We start from the raw sequence: 18987 nt of genomic DNA, 5'->3' as shown, positions 1-18987 counted from the left end.
GATTCCAGAGTCCCTCCAACAAATTCTAGTCTGCCACCTTGTCTTTTCCCACCTGAGATGTGGATATTTGTGCTCCTCCAGAGTTGGCTACTTCTCTGAATTATGCTCTTCTTGACAAGCATGGTAGTGTATGTCATTCCGCTAATTTTTTTTTATACCTGTGCCACACTTCTATTTTAAGATTATAGAATGAACAGTTCTCTTTAAGATGTTCAAATCTCGGGACATTGCTTTCTAACCTTTATAATTATATTAATTAGATGACTTCTGGAAAAGATATTGGTTGTACGGTATTTTATGAAGCAGTATCAGTGAAAAGGACTAGATACAAGTACAGAACACAGAAAGCTTTGCATCATTTTTGTGACGTTTTACAATCATATTCTACTTGGTCTATCACCTAAAATACATATAAGTTTGTAGTTTTAGTGTGACAAAATGCAACAAAGTTGCTTTGGCAAGGCACTGTACATAGAGCTCTCTTTCCCTAAAAATGCCTGCCTTTTTTGCTAGCTGTACATTAAAAATGCAGTTCACAGAATTACTCCAACTTTACAGAAACCAACTGAGGACCCTTTTCTCCCTGTCAAGAGACTCATTGTCAAATCTCTGAACCTGCCCTACCATCTCCACACTTTGACTCTTTCTTGTTACGAGGATGGAATGACAGCTTGTCAACACGGCTGCTCCACAATAAGACTCCGGCTTCTACTGACTGTTGTAGAGCTCATAAAAAAAGAATAAAAAGCATCAAGGTCTTCCACTCTCCTTCCTTCAGTCTTTTCTCTCTCTCCGCAAAGCAGAGAATCAATCAGCTGTACACACACATATCCAAGCACACGACTCATTTCTTCTACCTTCCCCTCGTCTATTCAGCAGCCAGTGATCATTTAGACTTGACATGTATTGTGAAAAACTGAGCTGCTTTGCCTCTTTCTTCTTCTCTTTCTTTCTCTCCTTTTCTCTTTCAACTGTCTGTCATTAATGTCCAGGTCTTACAATGTACCAATGGAGGAGAGGAAGAAAGCGAGGAATGAGGGATGAATTGATGGATGGGAGGATAAGCACTCTGTGTCCTTTCTTTAAAGATTTGTTATTGTACAGTACTGTCTCACAGTCATTTTTGGTTGGTGTTTCAGCCTGAAAGCCCGTCCACGTGCTCTTTTGTATGGGAAAGCAATAAGGCCCCATTGAATGAAGCTGAATGGACCTGCCATCCTTAGGGGCTGAGGCCTGAGGACTCCTATTCTTTAGCCCCCAATCTAATTGGAGCTGAAATGAAATGGAGGTTTCTTATGAAAATAGGCTTTGTTTGGCCGCAAGGCTGGTAATTCATAAACAATAAGCAGGGCTCCATTGTGTAGATAATAATATATTCATGCCGCTGGAGATGGGGAGAAGGCAAAGCGAAGGCTGAGGATATATAAGGAGGATAGGCAGAGACAGCGATGGAGAGTGGAGGGGAGGAGGAAAACCAGGGGCTAATAGTAAACAGTGGGTCAAGGAAAATTGGTAATGGTTGGGTAGAGGCGAAGGATTTAATAGAGCAAGTGAAAGGACATTAAGTGGGCAGGAGTGAGAAGTGAGTGCAAGTGAGGGAGGTAAAAATGACAGGAACGGGCGAGATGGACAAGATAAGGATGAGGCGAGAGGTGGTGGGCGGGAGATTGGGAAATGGCTACAGGTGACTGGTTTTGGAGGAAGCCAAGAGAGTAAAAGTATCATTAAAACTAGAGTGGCGGAAAGCTGAGAGAGAAGAGCGGTCAAGTGCAGGGATAGAGGAGAGGAAACAGTGGCGTGAGGAGGATGGTGTTACCGCTGAGGTTTGAAATCTGTCAGGAAGGTTTTCACAGCCGGGGGAAAAAGGTGAGTCTTGTTTCTTTTATGCTTTATCTGTCTGCGCAGATGATGCCCTTACTGTTGTCATTCATACTTCTGCAGGTAAAGGCTCCTTCTCTGTGGAGGTCAGTCATTCTGAAAGTGGGGGAAGAGTTTTTTACTTACAAGGACTCAAGAAAACAGAGCTGGACATGAGTGCTGTGTGGCGACGCAGGCTGGCAGAGGAGACCCCCCGCTTCCTGTAGTGGATCCTTGCTGCTGTGACATGTAATATCGGTCTGGGAAGGAGATCTTTATACCTGGAAAATGCTCTGGATACTACCTGAAAATATGGCTTCAAATGAAAATCTGCAGTGCATTAGGGACAGATGTTTGCAGCACTGGAGAAAAACTTGAATTGAGGAGTATATTTTCAAATGTTAGGAATGGTAAGTAAATCTGAAATAGCAATTTTTGTTTTGTACCTATTTTAACAGATGTTTGCATACTCGTGGATTTTAGTTTTTCTTCATATTTGCACACACAGTAAGGAAATGTTGTCTCTCTCAAAGACTATAACTGTTTTAGAGAACTTGTCTCTGCAAAGCAAACAGTGTGAATAATCATGTTTGATGAGGTCACACGTGTAAATAAAAAATTAATGGCATAATATAAAGGTATTATATTGTAAAAGAAAGCAAATTAAAAGTTAAGTTCTCATTAAACTCCTACTTGTGGTTAGATGTTAACATAGCATCCAGTTTTATAGTTAACTTGTGATTTGAGGTAATTCAAAGTTTTCTTTCAAGGACTTCTATTATATTACTTAATTTTGAGACACGTTTAAAAATTAGAAAGAAAGAATCAAGCCGATAAAAACAAGAAAGATCATCAAATATTAATCTCATTAAACTGAGTTAAAATCTTCCTGATATTGTTTTGCTGTAGTGCTGTTACTACACGACGAGGTGAGGTTCTTCATTTCATCCACTAGATGGCAGCATGCATTAAGATTTGCATCAAATTCCAGCACCTGTAGACTAAATGCTTCGGGAAACTGCATGACACACACGAACACACAAAGGCATAAATTCAGGGGTACTGTAACGATACATTTCGCTGATCTAATATCATTAGGCAGATTCCCATGTTTCATAAAAAAATTAGAAATTGTCTATGTGTCATGAATGAATCAAAATTGTAAAATGTAGCATTTATTTGGGTATTATACTTTGTTTTAATCCCATGATGGTCACTCCTCCACAAGATGGCAATGAAGTATAATGAAAATCCCCCTAACTATCTGCGTGAGATTGAAGTGGTCCCTGTTGGAGAATTGAAAAGGGCTTTACATACATGGATGCTTTTGCAAATAATGAAATGTGTTTAAATTGTTTCACTGTAAAACATAAAATGAAGGTTTTTATGTATCGTCTGTGTATCTAGAGCATTTGGGGTGTGTACTTATTTTTCACAAAATCTTAAATTTTGTCCTCATCTGTTGGAATCCGTGGTTTTGTATTCTGGAGGTTACTTTTGAATTCTTATAGAACAGTGTAAAGACCAAATGATGAATATGGCAAAACCTTAGTAATGGCATGGAGTGAACTTTCTTTTTGATGCGTTTTTAATTACTCTGTGGTTCTCTATGTGACCAGAGCTGGATGTTTCCCCGCTGGGTGTTCTTTGCTTTGTTTTTGTTTATTTTCATGCACCAGAGTGGTTGCTGGCGGCGCTGGTCACTACAAGTGGCTGGCATTCCTTGCCTGGTAATCAGGCTGTGGGCAAACTGGGTGGCAGCGCTTCGAATGGTTTGCTGGAGATTATCCCAAAATTATCCATGAATTATCCCCCAGAATTACGCCATTCCAGTCACCATTGATGGAAAATGGGAAGAGGGAGAGCATTGGATCGAGTAGGGGTGTGTGTGTGTGTGTGTGTGTGTGTGTGTGTGTGCAGACACACATAAACTGTTGGGCAGATTTGGATGAAGCAGTGTTGATCTGCATGTAGTGCAACAGTGTGTGCATGTCTCTAATGATTCTGGCAGTGTTGGTACATTGGGGTAATGGAGCATGTTAATCCACATCAAACTGCTATTAGCAGATTTTACTTGTACAATCACTGGTTATGCTGAGCGGAAGTACAAACTAAAGAGCATCTTTTAATTGACATCCCTGTTGCTGAGTCTACTGCTTTTAAAGAAGTAAAAAATAAAAGAGTTCTTCATTTCATCTCTAAAATCTTAGATAAGGTGCCTTGTAGGGATCCTTTTGCAACCTCTCCCAGGATTGCCCTGTTTGTTGTTTCATTCATCTTCCCATCAACACTGACCAGATTTCCAACACTTCTGAAGAAAAGCATTCCCACAGTATGATGCTGCTTCCACCATGGTGCACTGCTGGAACATTGAATTTAAGGTGTTAGTTTTTCAGCACATCTGGACACCTTCTTGCTCATGTTTGCTGTGTCCCCTACATGGCTGGTGGCAAGCTGCAAAAACAATTTCTTCTGGCTTTGTAAGGTACGAGATGAGATTTGTGAGGTGTGACTAATAGTTGTCATGCCACCAGATTTTCCCACCTGAGCTGTGAATCTCTGCAGCTCCTCCAGAGTTACCATACGGCTGTTGGTTGCTTCTATGATAAATCCTTTCCTTACCCAGGTTGCTAGTTTAGGTGGAGTGTAATGTCTTCATAGGTTTGCAGTTGTGCTGTTGATGGACTGAACAAAACCTAGTGAAATATTTGAAGTTTGGGATATTGTTTCTGAACCTAACCCTTTTTAAACTCCACACCTATCTCTGACCTGTCTGGTGTGTTCATTGGCCTTCACGATACTGTTTGTTCTCTAATGTACTTTACAGAAACAGCTGGATGTATAATGAGATTAAAGTATACACATTTGGACACTATTTCCTAACTAGGTGCCTTCAGAAAGCAGTTGGTTGCTCTGGATTGTATTTATGGGTGTCCGCTTACTTGGAGTTAAATGCAAGTGCACACCACTCCCTTCAGATTTGTTTGTAAAAATGTAGGAAAACCAAGTATCCATTTCAGAGTTATGTTCTGCTTGTGTTGGTCTATCACATAAAACCCCAACAAAATACATCAATGTTTTTAGTTGTATTGTGACAAAATGTGGATACCTACTTTTGCAAGGCACTGTAAATGTGCAATATAAGTTAATTCTCATGCGAGATATTTTTATTTCTATAGCTATAGGTTTATGTACCTATCAGAGTTTGTATTGTCTGGTTGCTGTCGGTGCCCATCCTGTTCTCATTAAAGTCTGAGCAGATAGAGTATCTGCTGGGATTCCAGAGGGATAAATGGTGCCGGTGAACCTCTCTGCGATAAGTGTCCCACAAACAGGTCTGCTGATTGTCCTCTGAGCCATTTTCCACAGGCTGAGAACACAAATTATCCTCTGCATTCATTCCCTAAACAGACCGCCGGTGGTGAAAACTCAACATAGTTTGTTGTGGCTCACTCTCTCTATTTTCTTGTGCTTTGGTTGCACTCAAGACTGCCTACACTCAAGATGGGGCAGGCTTTTCTCACCCGCTCATAAACAAAGGCCAAATACAACGCAGGCGAATGTAATGAATGCACAACTGTGGCAGAGTGAGAAAACAATTAGATTTCGAGAGAAAAAGAGACACACACTGGCGAGAAGGAGGAAAACGGCAAGAGGCAGAGGGGCAAACAAAGGGAGAGGCAGAGGTGGTGAAAGGTTAAGTACTCTCTCTTTTTTTGGATGCTGTACTTCCTGCGGGGCCTTGTTCCTTGACCTGCTGGTTAGAGGAGAGCGGTTAAAAAAATCTTGAGCAAGAGGAAGGAGGGTAGAAAAGGCTAAAGCTGCATGCGAGGTAGCAAGGTGAGAGGTGGAAGAGCTAAAATGGGAGGAGTATTTGTCTCCGGCTGATGGGGAACAATTGGACACATAAGCCGGCACACGCACGCACGCACGCACGCATGCACGCACTCAAGTGCAGAAACAAAATGGACATTCTCACACACATGCAAACGTGCGTACACTCGGGACTTCAGGCCCAGCAGGCGTATGAACTTCAGTGCAGTTGTTGCCATGGCGATACACTGAGTTGCTGACCCCCTGACTCCGTTTTTCTTGCCGCTTGGCTATTGAAAGAGATGATTGACAAGTGTCCAAATGTCAGCCGACCCAGCCTGGCCACACAAATGGAGGAGGGGTGCGTGTTTGTGTGCCAATTTTATGCCTCTTTCACTCATAGGGTGGGAATATGTGTGCATTGTGGACATAGATGCATACATATATCTATATATGTCGATTTCGTTCCTTTGAAACTGAAAAAAGACCTTAAACAGCAATCACAACAAATTGCCTGCACCCTGACGCTAACAATACACAGAGCAAAGACATCAGCAGAGATAAACACACACATAACGTGGACCTATTCATGTGTGAACACATATATCCTGACTTGCACAAAGATAGCAGTCAAATAAAGTCCTTTTGTATGCAGGACAGGGTCATATATTTGGTTTGTCTTTTGAGCTGGACTGATAACCCATTCAGTGATTGACAGTGGCTATTGAGATTTTTATGGGTGTGTTTTGTTGTCTGTGTTTAAATGCACATCACTGATCACTATACATCAGTGGTCCCGCACAAAAATATTTAGCTTTTTTCTCTATATTTTTAACGCAGTTTTGTCTTGGAACTTCTGTTTTATGTGTCCAGTCTCACTTTTGTCTCTCACTGTCTCATTGTGTGCGAGCTTGAAGGAATCGGTCTTATCTTGATCACCCACAGCAACACATTAACCTCTCCTCTCTTATCTCTACACTGGTCATTAGTGCCAAAACCCTTAACGTCCTATTGACAGAGGCCAAAGAACTCTGTGCCTGTGTGTGTAGGTGTGTGCATGCATATGTTGAGTTATTGTAAGGGACGTCGATGGAATCTGCTGAGCTTGTGATCTGAGGCGATAACATTATTTGCATTTTGTGTGCATGCCCACATGTAAGTAGGGTGGCAAACTGTAAAATGTAGAGGAATATTATACACCTAAAAACCATTCTAGGAATTTTAAAATAATTGTTTTCTAATTTGACAGTGTACAGCTTTTATTTTACATTTATTAGCATCTCTGGTAAAGATACATAAAAGGCCTTAAAATAAATAGATGTTTTATTTGAGTAGGATAACCTCATGCTATGAAATAATTGTCTTATCGAATCACCAGTGTCACAGTTATTGGCTTACCTACCAATCCGGGAAAATAAATGTTATTGAAGCATTTTAATTTATACTTCATTAAATTGTTTTCAGTGTTTACAAAGTTGTAACTATATTATAAAACTTTCTATTTCCATGAGGTATGGAATATATATATATATATATATATATAGATATGGCACAGAAGCCAATTTTTCTTAGCAACTCTTCAAAATGCGAAGGACAAAAGAACAAGTAGAGCAGATGTTCAAACTTGCCAATACAATCAGGACAAGAATTAAAATATTGAAAACAACTGGAAATGTTAGTGAGAACTTACGTCAATTTTAACAAAAAGCTCCCTGTTAGAGAACTGCAGCAAAGAGCTGCATCTTTGCAAACACCTGATGGGTCACAGTGAGCCTGGTTCTGTTGGGGATTTCTTGTTAAAGGGGAGTTTTCCTTTCCTTTACTGTTGCTACATGCATGCTTAGAATGAGGGATTGCTGCAAAGTTACTGACTCAGTGCAGTCGACTGTCCATTGTCACTACTTGCTCATCTAGGAGGAGTGATTACTGCAAGTCAGTGACTCGATGGGTTTCATTAAATAGAAAACTTTTCACCAATTTGAATAATAAACGGAAATTGACTTAATTAAATAGGATCGAACTGAAATATATTTAATTGACTTCAAATCTGTTTGTATGAATGGATTGAATTGACTTGTTTTGTAAAGTGCCTTGAGATTATATTTGTTGAGTTAACGATACAAAAATAAACTGAATTAAATTGAATCTTGGAGTCACTGAGTCACCGTAGCCACCATTAGATCCTATCTACACGCAAACCAGTTGCTTGGGAAGCATGCCAGGGAAAATCTGATTCTACTATCAAAAACTTGATAGTTTTCTAAATGTTGGTGGAACTTTAATGGAGCTGTGGGCAGTATGCACATAAGCATCTCATACCCATTACTAAGTATGGTGGAGGCACAGTAATACTGTGGGCGGTTTCTCTTTCACTGAGAGCCTTGTTAGATCATATGGCATCATGAATTATTTGAAATAGCAGGATATTATTTTATGTGGCATCTCCCAAAAAGCTGAAAATGGGTCATTATGGGTCTTTCAGCAGTAAAATGATCCAAGGCCATGTCAGCACAGAGGTAGCTCACCAGATACAAATCAAACTTCTTTCATGCCGATCTCTACCTATTCAGTAAATATAAATCTCAAGGGAAGATGTCATAAGAGAAGACGTGGGGCTCTGGATGATATAGAGAGGTTGTACAAGGATGAATGTTTAAAGATCGATTTCTCATTTACATTAAATTAGATTTGTTTCAAGTCCTATCTGAGGGTATGCTAACCGCAGGAAAAATTTATTTATTTGAAGACTTTTTCCACATCTTTACTAGGGGTGCCAATAATCTGGAGGACACTGTATGGTTTGCTTGCTTTGCTTCTTCATCTCAGTCAAACAGCTGTTAACATTAAGTGCGCCACATATTAAATCAATGTGTTTGTTCTTCACATTCGGATATCATGCGTTGGTGCAATAGTATCATCTACCTTAAAACGGGCCTACACATCCAAATTGGTTTCAAAATAAAACCCGTTAGAAAACATATGTCTGCATAAATGCCCCCCCTCCCGCCCTGCGTTTACCATTTTTTACTGTCGCACCACAGTTATTATTCTGAATGGAGAAAATTATATTGAATTGCAAGGGTTCATGTTAAAGACATACAGTCCTTAAAAGTATATTTATTCAAACTGAGCTCCAAAATCCCCTTTCTGACAGTAACTAACTATGAACAAAATTAAGGCATTTAGTTTTGAGTTAAATGTGCTTCTCTGCTTGTCATTAAATATAGTACTTATTTGTCTGTCTCTGGTCTCTAGCTATTTGTGTGCGTTGTAGCGAGGCTGACAATCAAACAGGTTAAAAGAATAATAGCAACTCTATTTACCCCCAAACTGCCTCTCATCTACTCGAAATTGCATTTACTCCATTGCACAGACACACTAAGAGATGTGCGCTCGCAGAGTGGGAGAGTCCCCACTCTGCACTAATATTTAGGTTGAAACAGTCATGTGTTGGAGTGAGCCCTCCTCTTGTCCTCCTCTTCAACGCAAGCACCGTTAACCACCGGCACTCTCTCAGAGGAGAACGTTGACCACACTTATTGAGCTCTGGATGCAATGTGTGTGTGTGTGTGTGTGTGTGTGTGTGTTTGTGTGTGTGTGTGTGTGTGTGTGTGTGAGTGAGCGAGTTAGTGCTTTGAGAGAGGGAAAATATTAGGACAACTATAATCCTCCAAGGTTAAGGATTATATGCACTGTGTAAGTGTTTTGTTCACTCTGTTTTGTTTTTCAAATACATTTTATTGTATGTTGAATTCAAATTTCAGACTTCTTAAGATAGCATTTTCTGATTTGTAACACTTTAAATGTGAAGTATGTTCTGCTGATGAGAAAACATAACCTGTGTTAATAGTTTACATTTTCTTTCAGTTTTCCATTTGCTACACCTAACCTGTATCTATGAATCTATTAAACAATATTAATATAATTCAACTGGTAAATTTTTCCCAAGGCCAAAGAATAAACGTAATTTTTACTAATATACTGCAAAATAACTGAAGCCACAATTTTAAATAAGACTTGGAAAATCTATATTCACAATGAAATGTATTTACTTATACACTATAAAAAAGAATTTTGGAGTATATTAAACATTGGCCATTAAAGTTATAACATTTTTTGAGAATCTTTGTTGGTAAATGCATTTTGAATGGGTTAGATTCTATCATGATATATGTATTTTGGTAACAAATGTTTCCTAAACATTTTAATTAGAATTTAACTAAAAATGTTTGCTCAGTTAGATGTTATTCTCATTGGTCATGTCTGGTGGAGAATATTAAGGCTGATATGTTTATATTTTTTTGGATTATCATTGAATATATCAACTTAGGACGGTTCAGAAATGCCATAAGACATTAAGTTAGGAATGTGTCTCTAAAAAAATTAAGCTTTTAAGTTTGACTATCTATCTTCAACTTGTTTAGCAACATTGCTAATGCTAAAGTCAAACTTGCTAGCAAGCTGATTTCCTTAACTGTAAGACAGTGGATGTCAATAAACAGTGTAGCTTAGCTGTGGTTGTTGGGGGAAATGCTTACATTTCACCTTTGTAGAATGGATTTCCAAATTTCATTTCATGTTTTATGGTTTGAAAAGTTTAGCAACATTGCTATTGCTAAAGTCAAACTTGTTAGTAAGGAGAATATCCTAACAATGAGGCAGTTGATTTCAATGAACAGCACATAATTGCTGTTGTACTCAGTTAAACAACTTACACGGCTTCTTTGTTTTTTTAGAATATATTTAAAATATTTATTAATATGTCACTAATTTTGCTATGACTCTTTGGAAACATTGGTAATGCTAATGTCAAACACGTTTGTAAGTAGAGCTATTTAACCATGAAACAGTAATTGTCAATAAACTGCATCTTAGCCGCAGTTGTTAGGGAAAATGCTTTTCATACAACTAGGTTAGCAGCAATGTTAATACTAGTATCAAACTTGGTAACAAGCTGAGGTTCTTGGGCCGTTATTTCTGATGACTGGTAAATCTTAGTTGTGGTTGTCAAGGAAAGGGATGACATGAAAGCTTTTTAGAACATATCTTAATAGTTTATTAATATTTTGGTAACTTTTTATACCTTCAATAATTAAGCAACTTTGCTAATGCTAAAGTTAAACTTGTAAACTTAGCTTCTTAATCATGAGACAGTCTTTGCAAAAGATTGGCACATCTTACCTACTGTTTTCATGGAAATGTTTATATATGACCTTCTTAGAATAGTTTTAAAATCTAATTACTTGTTCAGTGACGTTTTATGTCTTAATAAGCTCAGCGACAGCACTAATGCTTCTTAAAAACTAGCAAGCTGTGCTTTTTGGCCAGTTGTTTACCAGTGAATGGCACATTTTAACCGTGGTTGTCAGGGAAAAAGTTTGCATGACACCATTTTAGAATAGTTTAAAAAGGTTTTTCACTAAATCTTTTTTTTTGCCTGGGAAGCCAAACTAGAAAAATTATCCTAATAAGTTGTTAGAATTGACCAAATATAGCTTTTGAAACTGAGCAATTTATTTAGGCATTTTATAGCTGTCAACGTTGTTGCTCAGAAATACCCAAATAAAATGTATGCAAATTGCAACGCTAATTTTATTGGTGTGATTCTAAGTCATTTTTATCAGTCTATCTGCTTATTTAATATACAAAGATCAATTTCAGTTTTTTTATACCTTCTATGTGCATCATGAACAAGGTTCAGAATGAATAAAAATTGACATCAAGCTAATGTGAACAGAGCCATGTAACTGTGTGAAAATAAGAGCAGTTAACTGCACCCCTTTATTTGGACTACCATCCTGCTTGGATTTCAGATGTAACATTGATTGAAGGTTTGTACATTTTTGTTCAAAACCTTTTCATAAGTGTGATTAGCAGGGTTCTTTATAAATTTCCTCTGTTCAGGTGGTTGTGCTTGCAACACAGGTGCAGGTTTAACTTTTGTATCTCTCCGAGGTGTAATTATTTTAGTCGATTTCTCATTGATGCAGTGCTTGTGTTCAAACATTGATGGCGCTGCTGCTGCATTGTGATTAATCACAATGGCAGCTATACTGTGGATCCACTCACTGCCCAGCATTACATTAGGGGACATTATCTAAATACTCAACAAAGTGAAATTGAATTTAGGACTCCTGCTACACACACACTCACACACATGCACCTCTTCCTTCCACTCCGCAGGCTCAACCAGCCCGCTTCAGGATCCCATTCTCTCCTTATTGTTGGGGGGATGGAAGGTGGGGTTGTTGAGCAGGATCCTCCAGTCCTCATCCACTTTCAAATTGAATCAGCCTCAATTTGACCTTTTATGTCCCAGAATCCGCAACAGATGTACAGTATGTGCACACAAGCGAGATTTGACACATGTCTGTGTGCACCCATGTGTGCCCCCGTGTCAGCTCACATTGCTCCCGGTGAAGTGGGAAACAGCATCTCCCCATTTGCTGCAGAATAGACCAATTAGTGTTTAGCAACAGAGCAGGAACCCGCTTGAATGTGTCATTGATTAGCAGGATTTAGCTAATCATCACATCTCATAAACTCACCCGTTAATGTCAGCTGGATCTCCTACAGTATGCCTCCTTCTCCCTTCCTCAATCCATCCCTCTATCTCCTATCCCTCTCCTTTCAAGACCCCTCTTCCCGTCTTGCCTTTTCCGCACTTGTATTTTTGCCCATCTGCCACAATCTGTCTTCTCTCTCCTTTTCTTCCTCTTCTTCTCCCTTCAACTCAAGTTCTTCCTTCCAGTCGTTGCCCTTTCTTCTCCTTTTCTTTTCTGCTAGGCTGGAGGCTGTACAGTAGAAGAAGCAGGGCGGATGCATGCTTTCCATTTGGTTTTTTGATATTTTTAAAAGAAATGTGCACTTTTTAAATTAAAATTTTCTTGTACGCAATTGGTTTATCTCTGAGGGTTGTGTGTGCATCTCATTAAGCATGGCACCTTTTATCAGTTTCTCATTCGTGGATCTTAAGTTATATTTAGAATTTGAAAAAATGTGCAATTTCTTTCATTTTTAGATATTAGGAACTATGTTGAATTCATCAAAACACTCATGTAATTAAAACTTTTCTTTTGAGTCTTTTGAGAATACTTTCTATGTTAAAAAAGTGTGTGTGTGTGTGTGTGTGTGTGTGTGTGTGTGTTCAACTTGATCAAAAGCAAGTATTTTATATTTTCTTAATATTTATATATTAAGAAAGAAAATCCCACTTTTTTTTCTCTCTCTCTCTCTCTCTCTATATATATATATATATATATATGCTGCAGCTAATCGCTAAGAATTAATTGACATATGTACTTTATATCATCTGGATTCCCTTGTATTTCAAGCATCACAAAAACTGAAGACATCACCTTTTAATACCCAAACTCAAAGATTCACATTCTTTCAGAATTGTATTATTTAACTTACTTAACAGCACAGTAGATTCTTTTCATTGTGGGAGTATAAACGTCTTTCAACTTCATGGTGACATGATGTCTCAACATTTTAAAATAAAAAAATAATCATAACAGATTAGGCACATTACGTCCTTCCCTCCTAAATCTTATATTGAGAAAAGGAATCATACATCGTAGAATCTTTTTCACTTTCAAATGGTCAGGAGTGTCTTTATTTGGTTGAAATGCCTGTTAAATTGAAAGCTTACCTTTGAGTTGAGACATTCAGAGCCAATAAGAGCAAACGTGTAAGATCCTAGTTTAAGCTAAAGTTGTGCAACAAAATGATCAGAACCATTTCATTTAAGAAATAAAGTGTGATTTTCCTGCATTACTATGCTGTAACGGATCATTGAGATTTCTTTGCATATTATTTTACCTTTTGGCTGATCTTTTTCTTCACAACATTGGAAAATGACTTTTAAACTAATCAGTAAGGTGATATTAATAATAGATTGAATGAGCACACCCTCAAACTCAAAGTTTAGCAATTAAACTGTTTCATAATTTTACTATTTAGCTAGACAACAATTCATTATTAAAATGCTTCAGTTTTACAAACAAAGTGAATGAAAAATCATTTCAGTCTTGTGTCATGAATTTCTTATAATAAACTCACATTTAAGATGTATTTTACAATCTAATTGAATATATTCTCTAATAATACATTAACATGTATTATTTTAAATCTTTTTTTTTTTTTTTTTTACAAAATTAGCTCAAAGGCCAGTATAAGGAAAAGGTATAGAAACACATAAATAGACAAAAACATATAAACATACAAACACATATTTAAATCATAAGAACTAAATAGGTAAAGTTCCTCCCCCATCGGCTTCATTGTAATGGGACATTTATTCTTTTTTAGATTTGGAAAATGTACTTTTCATTTTGAGGTATGTAACAGATGTATTTGATAATTTTACTCCTCTTAACCATTTTCTTCCTTTTTTGTTATTTTTCTTTTTAGTATAATTTTTATGTATTTATTTTGTGGAAATGAAGATGGTATAGATTACTACAGCAGTTTTGTTGCAGTTTTAATAGTTTTGGTGTTTATTTTTTATGCTAAATTTGTTTTCTTCATTATTATCTAAATTATGCAATTAAGTTTAGGTAAAATATATACAATAAAAAAATAAAGCTGTGATAATTTATAATGTTTTAAAACTGTAAATAAAGTATCTTGATTTAAAAAAAGGCTGTATTAAACTGCTGTTTTGGAAGCTCTCTGTGTTAAGTGATAACTATTAGTTATCATATTAATTAACATCTGTTTGACGCCACATGGTAGCCAGCTGGAAGCATGAAGGCGGACTTGTGGCGTCCATGTGGTTGTGTGTGTGTTAAAGGTTGCAGGGTGGAGGGTGAGGGAGTATGAGAGGAGAGGAGGGGAATCACACCGTTTGATTTGTTGTGTTGCTAATGTGACACTGATTATACAGGTCAGGGTAAAACAAAGCGACGAAACGTTGCGATGCTAATACAGACGCCGTGATAACAGGGTTGTCGTCTCAGCCACCCAGCTCGAGCACAGATCTGTAGATATATACGATCATGTCAACGTATACACTTGCATGCACTCTTTCTTGTGCAAAGACACACCAATACTCTTTTGGCACACACATTCACATGTCAGAAAAAGGAAAAAAAAAACTCTCTCTCAATGACTTCAGCAAACCACACAGAGGCTTTTTTTGTGAGAGGTAGACTGTTGCCATGGAGAGACGAGGTTAGTGAATTTGACCTATGCTATCATGCTAGCTTTGGTCCCGCAGCTGTAATTTCAAATGAGAGAAAAAAAACATGTGTTTCTCACTGAATTGATTTATCCCTATGTTTATGAGTAGATAAGTGCAGTGATGCTTAGATGGAGGGTTATTTTCATGGGGTGACTCTTTTGTGTGTATTGTGTTTATCTAGGCCACTGTCGGTGTAGGGAGTACTGTAGCTCTTTTGCTCCCAGCAGGGAGGGGTGGGGGGGTGGGGGGGGGGGGTTCTTTTTGTGCTTGTGTGTACGGGTCCCTTTCCTCTGTGTGTGCCTGCAATTTGTTTGTGTTTATTTTGTGCACCATTCTCCTCCGCAGGTACAGCGAAGGCATGGGACACATTGTGATTTATGGAGAACGGTGCGTGATCAGACTGCCCCGGTGGCACTAACGAAATCAAACACAATGAGATGGACAAAATAGATGAGACTAAAACACATGGAGTGCGCTTGTTCTGGTTTCATCACTATGTAACCTATTTCTTCGCATGGATTGAGCCAGACTTGTGGCCTTGATTGTGAACCCTTTCTGTCCCTAAAATCATCCAGTTCTAAGCTGTTTGGCACAATAAATCCAGAGCAGACCAGTGTGTGTGCATGAGCAACATACAGTGGAGATAATATGTATTGAACACCTCACTGTTTTTAATTGGTAAATATATTTCTAATGTAGCTATTCACCTGAAATTCACATCAGATGGTGGCAACACAAGTAATCCATAAATACAAAGAAATCAGTCATTAATCAACTAGCTGTAAACATTTGGAATGACACAGGGAATAACCCACTTCCTGGAATTTATTTTTTTGTAAAAAGATCTTTTTTGGTATTGACAACTTCATGATGTCTCTTTCGAGGACATACTAGTTGAGTGCATTGTTCAGGTGGGACTTTTACCCATTTTTCCACTGAAATGATTTGAAATGCTGAAGGTTCTGGGGGCCTCTTCTATGCACTTTGATCTTTTCACAGATTTTCCATTGGATTCACGTTTGTTGAATAACTAAAAATAACTAAACTATTCTCTCAGCTTTGTATTCTTTCTGTGGAACAAGTTGAGAGTCCTCTCCACTCTCAAGATTTTTTTTTCTAATTCCACTATATATATATATATATATATATATATATATATATATATATATATATATATATATATTGAGCTTCCCCTCCTCTTTCAAGGAGGGGAAGCTCAATTTCAAGATTGTTGATTTGCTGATTCGCTCATTTCGCTGTCAATCAAAAAGGGATTCAGCCTCAGACAGATCATCCAATCATCATGCAGAAGCTGAGCGTCCGGGCCAGCCGAGGCCATCCCACTGCCCCATAGACCCCCAGAGACGCTGAGCGTCCAATGGGCAGGACAAAGCCCACCATTTTTACTTCTCTATTGAACTCACTGTTTAAAGCACTGTGAAGTTGCGGGAATGAGTGAGAGGAAAGCCGCGTCGTTACCAGTGATAAGAAGCTGATACTGAACAAAAGTTGAACGCGTTGTAGCGCATATTTAGTCAATGACATGTACACACAACAGTATATATTTGATCACTTATTTTTTGACATTTTAGCGGAAGCTGAGCTTCCCTTGCAGTCTTAGAGCAATTGCCACTGACATATATATATATATATACCGTATTTTCCGCACTATAAGGCGCACCGGATTATAAGGCGCACCTTCAATGAATGGCCTATTTTAGAACTTTTTTCATATATAGGGCGCACCGGATTATAAGGCGCATAGAATAGAAGCTACTGCAGTCAAACGTTTGACTGGGGTTGCGTTATGCATCCACTAGATGGAGCTGTGCTAAAGAGAATGTCAACAAAACAGTCAGATAAGTCAGTCAGTCAAACTTTATTAATACACTACAAACCAGCGTTCTGATAACTCCATTCACTCTCATGGTAAGGTCTCCTCTACATAGAATTCTATTGAATAGAGCCAACCGCACGTTAGGAATGCATTGGAGTCTATGAAGTTGAAGTTGAAATCAAACGTTAGTTAAAACGTGAAAGGGAACTTTTCCCTGATTCAGTAAACACGTAAAAGAAACAGTTTGATGCACTAAATCAAACGTTAGTACTGTTAACCTTTCCTGTTTCTGTCCCCTGACCGTAGTCTGATGACACAGGGGAGACGCTTTCTCCAGGGCCGAAGTTACTAGTTTCCTCGGGGTTAACTCCCTCACTCATACGTTGCTGAGTTGAGCATGAAGAAACAGCATCAAAACACTGAGTTTTTGACGAGATTCGGGGTTCTTTTTAATGACTTTGCAGCATGTAAAAACACAGGGCTTACAGACTCATACACCGCTGCTCCGGTCACCGTCTCTACCCACCCCACACACACAATAATACCGACGTCACTCCTTCACTCTTGATTCTCAGCTACGGCAGCACACAGCGCCACCTCTGTCCGGAGGAGTAATGTCAACATCTTCCATACACACACACGAAACATACACCCCACACACTGAGCTTCTAATCACATATAGTTCAGGCAATTCCTGCAACAGTACATTCAAACGTTATACACACACAAGTGGTGTTGGACTAGGAGTAAGCACAGTACAGGTGTTTACCGCTATTACTTCGGCGACAACCCTGACTACGGTAGCTGTAATGCTGCAAGCGGTGCGGCTTTGTAGTTTACCAGTCGTACTGAAATATTTTGACAGAGCGCCGTGTACAACCAGTATGGATCAACCAATTAACCAATTGATCCATATATAAGGCGCTTCGGATTGCAAGGCGCACTGTCATTTTCTGAAAAAATTTAAGGTTTTTAAGTGCGCCTTATAGTGCGGAAAATACGGTATATATATATATAGTATAAATATATGTATATATATATAGTATAAATATATGTATATATATATATATATATATATATATATATATATATATATATATATATAGTATAAATATATATATATACCGTATTTTCCGCACTATAAGGCGCACCGGATTATAAGGCGCACCTTCAATGAATGGCCTATTTTAGAACTTTTTTCATATATAGGGCGCACCGGATTATAAGGCGCATAGAATAGAAGCTACTGCAGTCAAACGTTTGACTGGGGTTGCGTTATGCATCCACTAGATGGAGCTGTGCTAAAGAGAATGTCAACAAAACAGTCAGATAAGTCAGTCAGTGAAACTTTATTAATACACTACAAACCAGCGTTCTGATAACTCCATTCACTCTCATGGTAAGGTCTCCTCTACATAGAAATCTATTGAATAGAGCCAACCGCACGTTGGGAATGCATTGGAGTCTATGAAGTTGAAGTTGAAATCAAACGTTAGTTAAAACGTGAAAGGGAACTTTTCCCTGATTCAGTAAACACGTAACAGAAACAGTTTGATGCACTAAATCAAACGTTAGTACATTCACAATATAGTAGCGTTAACTGTTGAATTCTCTCGCTGCTGCTCTATTCCCATGTTCGACTGCGTAGCTGACAGCCTTGAGTTTGAACTCAGCATCGTAAGCGTGTCTCTTGAAAGGTGCAATTTTGGGGTTGTTATACACACACAAGTGGTGTTGGACTAGGAGTAAGCACAGTACAGGTGTTTACCGCTATTACTTCGGCGACACCCCTGACTACGGTAGCCGTAATGCTGCAAGCGGTGCGGCTTTGTAGTTTACCAGTCGTACTGAAAAATTTTGACAGAGTGCCGTGTACAACCAGTATGGATCAACCAATTAACCAATTGATCCATATATAAGGCGCTCCGGATTACAAGGCGCACTGTTTTTAAGTGCGCCTTATAGTGCGGAAAATACGGTATATATATATATATATATATATATATATATATATATATATACAAAAAATTGTACCGGACTTAAAATCCATGTTCCTCTGTACAAACTTGGCAGTAAAGCTAATTCTGACTCTGATCCTAATTCTGGTTGTATTTCGGATGATTGACTTGCTGACAAATCCCCTGTTGTTTAGTCTTCAGATTCTCATCAAAAATGAACCGGCACAATTCTACATTCACGCTTTCTCAATTATATGAAAGTTTGTCAGCACTATGTGCTGAAAATCAGCCCAGCACCACACATGATGTTTTTGGGGGGACGTGTAGTGCCGTTC

At 38.4% G+C, this 18987-nt stretch overlaps 1 long non-coding RNA gene across 1 annotated transcript in view; it reads left to right on the top strand.

Moving 5' to 3' along the window:
- The first annotated feature begins 938 nt into the window (after positions 1-938).
- LOC124870763 overlaps positions 939-18987 on the top strand; it is a 124834-nt gene continuing 106785 nt past the window's right edge. Inside the window, exons 1-2 of the long non-coding RNA XR_007038882.1 lie at positions 939-1866; positions 1942-2267. This is a non-coding gene — a long non-coding RNA (uncharacterized LOC124870763). The remainder of the gene's footprint in view (positions 1867-1941; positions 2268-18987) is intronic.

The sequence above is a fragment of the Girardinichthys multiradiatus genome, chromosome 7 (genome assembly GCF_021462225.1).
Source record: "Girardinichthys multiradiatus isolate DD_20200921_A chromosome 7, DD_fGirMul_XY1, whole genome shotgun sequence".
Lineage (NCBI taxonomy): Eukaryota > Metazoa > Chordata > Actinopteri > Cyprinodontiformes > Goodeidae > Girardinichthys > Girardinichthys multiradiatus.
The sequence above is the reverse complement of the archived record's forward strand: the minus strand, read 5'-3'. Positions and strand labels throughout refer to the sequence as shown.